At 48.4% G+C, this 6,000-nt stretch overlaps 1 long non-coding RNA gene across 1 annotated transcript in view; it reads left to right on the top strand.

Annotated features, from left to right (window-relative positions):
* Nucleotides 1,103-6,000, top strand: part of LOC106505915 — a 65,539-nt gene continuing 60,641 nt past the window's right edge. The window contains exons 1-2 of the long non-coding RNA XR_001300802.2: nucleotides 1,103-1,373; nucleotides 5,035-5,183. This is a non-coding gene — a long non-coding RNA (uncharacterized LOC106505915). The remainder of the gene's footprint in view (nucleotides 1,374-5,034; nucleotides 5,184-6,000) is intronic.

Raw genomic sequence — 6,000 nt, 5'->3', positions numbered from 1 at the left:
GTGTGTGTGTGTGTGTGTGTGTGTACTACTCAGCCATAAAGAAGAATGAAATAATGTCATTTGAAGCTACATGGATGGACTTAGAAGTTTTCATACTAAGTAAAGTAAGTCAGAAAAAGGCAAATACCATATACTTACGTGGAATCTAAAATAGGACACAAGTGAACTTATCAAGAAATAGAAACAGACTCACAGACACAGAGAACAGACTTGCTGTTGTTCTCTGGCGGTGGGTCAGGAGACGTGGGGGAAGCAATGGACTGGGAGTTTGGGATTAGCAGACATAAACCATTTCACAGAGGATGGAATAAAAACAAGGTCATATACTGTACAGCACAGAGAACTATATCCAGTATCTTATAATAAACCATAATGGAAAAGAAAAAAGATTTCTCCAGCCCTTTGGGCTGCAAAAAACAATAGTCCCTGCTGCTATGGGAGGCAGCCCAGCTCCGCCCGAGCGTCTTCTCCTCTGGGTCTTGTCTACAGTGTCACATGAAGTGGAGAACTGGGGAATTAATACAATTCGTTTAAAACTGAATCCTCTGCTTGCACCTGGAACTATCAGAATCAGTATTTTTATGAAACAGTAAGTTAACCTTTTTGGGTGGAAGAGTTTTGTGAGCTGCTCTCCAGGCTGTCACGTACAATGACTTTTTCTCCAACCTCAACTACTAAGGAAACAGCTTTAACACACACACATTTATATCTTTACCCCACTCTAATTCCAAACATCTCAAAGGCAGAGTGTCCACCATCCTCACCCACGTCTCCAGAAGTGACTGGTGAACTGGATCAGAACTCACCAGGGCTACGATGCAGAGAGGTAAGGCAAGAAGGTGAATAACATAGGGTTTAGCGTGAGAGAAGCGAATTTCTCAGGGCCTCTTACAGAAACTGCTCCTCGCTCCTGTTTTCTTTCTCTCCCTAAGTTTCCAGCGGCCTCCAGGGATGCGCTCTTGTGTTGAGCGCCCTTTCTCAACCAGCACCTCGGGGCGGGGCCGGGTCACGGCCAGGGCGGGGCCCAAGTGGGCGGGGCCTGGTTAGGGGAGGGGCGTGGCCTAGGTCGGTGGGGCGGGGCCTCAGTCTTGACGGAGCTAGGGGTCCATGAGCACCCGGAGCCGCAGAGGCAGGACAAAAGTTGTGAGTATCCAAAGCTCGGGCAGCTGGCAGCAGTGGAGCCGCCGGGGCGACGACCACCATGCGGAGACCGGCGCGACCTTTTGAGACGCAGCTGGACCCGCCCAGTTCGGCGCCCGGGTCATTCCAGGGTCTGGGGCAGCGGCGGGGGCCGCGGGCGGATGGCGTGAACCCAACCGCTGCAGGATGCCCTCCAAACACAGGGCCCCGGGGCTGTGCGCTGCTGAGCCGAGGTAAGTCAGGCGTCGGCGTCTGTTGTGCGGGCCGAGGGGCGTGGGTAGTTTGAACTTGGGGTTTGTTGGGGAAATCTGGCGAGGACGCCTCCGCCACCAGCAGCGCCTCTGCCGGGAACCCCTTCCCTGGCTGGGCAGACCCTGGGGCAACCATGTAGGGAACTGGTCAATTTGTCCCTTCCGGCATCCTCAGAAACTCTACCTGAAACCATTTGAAACATCTGAAATCAGGCCATGTTCTGTTTCCCTGAAGTGAAGAGGGGGGCTTGGCTGAAAGAGAGCGCTTACTGTACCCCAGGCCGGTTTCCCCATCCCACAGCGGACACTTTGTGGCACTTAAGAGCCAGGAAGAGGGAGCAGGTTATGTGAGCCCTCTTTCTGCAAAGCATAGGATTGCATTCTATCCCCCATGTGTACCCTCAGCTTGTAAACTAGGGAGCTCAGGCGCATAGCCTGGCTTTTTGCATCCCTTCTGCCCAACCCCAGGTCCTAGAGCTGATCTTAGATCTCCGGGGACGGCGCGCTCACAAAGCAGCTACAGCTTGGCAGAAATCTGGGACTCCCTTGACACCCCAGATTAGGTCCGATGTGCTTTGGGAGTTGCAGGCTTTTCAGGCTCAGAGACACTGTGTCTAGGACGAGGGGTAGAGTCTCTAGAAGAGAACTGGACTTCTGGGGTGTCTCATACCTGAAGCCTTTCATCCCAGTCCCCTCTCCACAAGGGGAATGGAGTGGAGGGGATTTAATGGAAACACTGCACAGCCCAGCGCCTGGAGCGTTCATGGCAGACCAGCTGGTATAGTGACCTGTTATTTTCATTCTGTACACTTGGGGCCCGGGGTCACTGCGCGGCCTCCGCGGGTGGGGCGGGAAGATTGGTCTGCAGGAACCGTGAGCAGCTGGCATCAAACACCTTTTCTCCCCCAGCACAGGCTCCTGTGGCCCTGGGGACAGGCCAGGGACTCCGCAGGGACCGCAGCTGCAGTGCACAGCTTCCACCAGTGCCCTGGGGTGCGGCTGCATGAGGAGAAAATGCGGAAAATGTGTTTTCTTGCTGCCTGCGCTGTAGTGAAGACAGAGGCACACTGCCAAATGATGTTAAAAGTTGCATTTGCTTTTCAGAAGTCATTATGCCCAATCTGGAATGCCAAAGAAATCCACCTTCCTTGAAATTTGAAATTCTCCTATCAATATTGAAATTTGAAATTTGAACTTGTCTTGAGACAAGTTTCCGTTTCTGTGTGTGTATGTACACTTTGTGTGCCTGTGTATGTGTAGGTTTGTTTTTTAAATTTTATCAATTTATTTATTTGCTTTTTAGGGCCACAGTGTATGGTAGTTCCCAGGCTAGGGGTCCAGTCAGAGCTGTAGCTGCTGGTCTAGGCCATAGCCACAGCAATGCCAGATCCCCGCCGTATCTGTGACTTATACCAAGGCTCATGACAACGCTGGATCCTTAACCCAGTGAGTGAGGCCAGGGATGGAACCTGAGTCCTCTTGGATGCTAGTCGGGTTTGTTACCACTGAGCCATAACAGGAACTATTTATTTATTTATTGGCCGTGCCCACAGCACATGGAAGTTCCTGGGCCAGGAGATCAAACACTTGCCACAGGAGTGACCTGAGCCACAGCAGTGGCAATGCTGGATCCTTAATCGTTGACTACCAGCGAACTCCTATTTTTATTTTTTTCAGTGTGCCTTATCTCACTCCATCTAGAGATGGGTCAAAGAAACAATAGTCTGACACAACACTGGAGAAAAAGCTGGCTATTCTGGACTTGTTAGGAGGTAGAATTGTTCTCCTCTTTATGGGCAATTTAAGGTGGTTTTCAGGAGTAATTTTGGTTCCATACTTACAGACTTTAGAAATTGAGCTCCATGTCATATGAGAAGAATGGATTTTAACAAGCTGTTTAAACAAACTGGAGCATGTACTGTCCCTGTAATTTATCCGTTAAGCAAGTGCTTCCATTACAGAAACAAAGGTGCCAAGGTCAGGTGAAACATAAATCTTCTGCTATCTGCTCTTTGCAAGAATCACTCCACAACTGGGCCAACACAACGCATAAAACGGTCCTCGTTTTAAGAAAGTTCTTTCTTCATCACTTTTCTACACCGTCCCACCCCCTGCTTCCAGTGCAGATAGATATTCTTATTCAAGAATAAGGAGACTGCATAGAGAAAAATACATTGAGAGATTCTATTTTAATTCAACCAGGAGTCTATATCAGAGGAAATAGCTGCATAACTGGAACAAATATGCCAAGTGTAATTATCACAATGGAGTAGGGGTGAGGAAACGCATGTTGAATGGAAGTATTGCTAAACAACCTCAGCTCATGGGACTCCGTGTGGTTTATTTAGAATCAAACATCTATTATCCAGAAAAGCATACAATGAAAAGCAAAGTTGTCCTTATCCATTTCTCTCTATTTCTAGCCTTGCTCTCGGGGGTGGGTACACAGTCATTTAAAACTCTAAAGGTTTTTGTTTTTTATTTCTTTGGGCAATTACCTCCTTGTAGGGCTGTTTATTAGTGTGCCCAACTATTACTTTACCTGTAACCATTTTCCTCTCTTCTTCACTTTGAGAACTCTCATTGTGTTTGCAGCCCAGAATGCCCAGCTTAGATTAAAAACACCACCTTTCCCAGACACCCTTGCAGAAAGGGATGGTCACATGATATCGATCTGGCCTATGAGATGCAATATTTGATTCCGGGGCGGGGCTCCTGGAAGCCTGGATCCCGGGTCTTAGATGGCAGGGGGGAGGATACACTTACCCTGGGGAGGCCTGCTCTTCACCCCAGGGCCTGGGAGCAGGCTGCAGGTGCAGGGGGTGGGTTTGTCTCCCTTCTGGTGTGGGCTCATCTGGATGGCTCAGAAAGCTGCTCCAGTCTTGGTCTCTCAGCTTCTTGTGTTAGCATCAAGTTTCTTCCTTAGAGCGAGTTTCCCTTCCCTATGGGACATCTGGGGCTCCCAAGTTAATTCCTGTGATCAAAATAGGCTGACTTTGGCCAAACTCTTGTGCTCCTCAGTCTTTAGTGGATCCCAGCAGAGTCTAAATGGGCAGAGACCTGAACTCTGTGGCAGATTGACCGGAGGATAGAGAAGGGGCACGAGAGTTAAAAGGAAGTGATGTGTGGGTCCAGGGTCCTCACAGAAAGTGAACTCTGCACAGAGGGAGAAAGATGTAAAAGACCTTTGGAATACATTTTAGCCACATGCAAGTTATCACTTGTGCAAATTCCACCTTACACTCACAGGCGGCAGGCTCTCTCCAAGGATGTCGCTACATGACTCTTGTTCCATGGAGAGTCATTTGCTGACAAATTACAGAACAAACTTCTTTCACATATATATGACATTGCTAAGGAAATGCAGCTCTGATTTCTCTACCTCATTCTGGCCGCCCTGTGGCCTGTGGATTTCCTGGGCCAGGGATAAGATCTGAGCTACAGTTGTGACCTACACTTAAGAGGCAGCAATGCCAGATCCTTTAACCCATTGTGTCAGACCAGGATTGGATCTACATCTTGGTGCTGCAGAGATGCTGCCGATCCCCTTGTGCCACAGTGGGAACTCCTTTACATCATTTGTAAACTGCTTTTTGATCTAACTAGACATCTTACTTTTTCTTTCCTTCATCCTCTCACTTAGCCATAGAAGACCAAGAAGGCCACTGACATCATAGACAGATTGCTCTTACTGTGAACTCTCTTCCTGTGACATGTCACATCCTCAGAGCAGAGGTCGCCCTCCTGGAAGAAACCAATGTTTTGTGAGGCATTCAAATTCACAATCCAGAGGTGAGTCATTGTTTATACTCAAAACTAATGGACTGCCCATATTCAATGTTAGCCATACTTAGGGGCTTCCATTTGTCCTTTGGAGGAAAGTTGTATTTCTGAGATGAATGTCTGTTTTAAAACTTAAAGCAAACATATAAGGCTAATTTTCACTGGCCATCAGAAGCCCATATGAGGTATATGATTTGCCTGAGCTGATCCAAAGTACAGGATTCTACTTTACATGGTGGAAATGGGTTAGGGAGACCAAGCATCGTGGGAAAATTGGCTCTGCTTTTCAGGGATGTCAGAATGTGTCCTGCGATGGGAACTCCTGTTCAAAAGAGGAGCCTAGCTCCCATCCAGAAGGTTCAGTCTCTTCACAGAGGTTGCTTTAAGATGTCCGTGGGCCTATCAGAAGGGAGTCTTGAAGGCTCTTTCCCAAATACAACCGTGTGGTCACTGCGTCATCAGTGATGTTAGGATGGGTGGTGCCATCGACTCCTTGGTCCACCTGCAGAGGTTGGCACCCTTGGCCGCGGTGGGGCCCAGGAAATTTCTCCGCTCAGCAAGTTGTGGTTGGACACAGTGTTTTCATCAGGGCATCTGTCCAAGCCGAACAAGAATATTGGACAGTACCCACGTGACTGCCACCTGTTCATCACTGATTTGTTCATCCTGAGGTCGGCCAGCAGTTGGAGGCATGAGATTTTGTATGGTGCTTGGGAGACGTATATTCTAGAAGAGAAAAAACAAAACAAAACAAAAAAAACTTTCTGATGTCAGGAAGCCTTTGGCATAATACCGAAGGACAAATCATGTTCGTGCACACAAATAC

The sequence above is a fragment of the Sus scrofa genome, chromosome 14, assembly GCF_000003025.6.
Source record: "Sus scrofa isolate TJ Tabasco breed Duroc chromosome 14, Sscrofa11.1, whole genome shotgun sequence".
Taxonomy (NCBI): domain Eukaryota; kingdom Metazoa; phylum Chordata; class Mammalia; order Artiodactyla; family Suidae; genus Sus; species Sus scrofa.
This window is presented reverse-complemented; position numbering and strand designations above follow the sequence as displayed.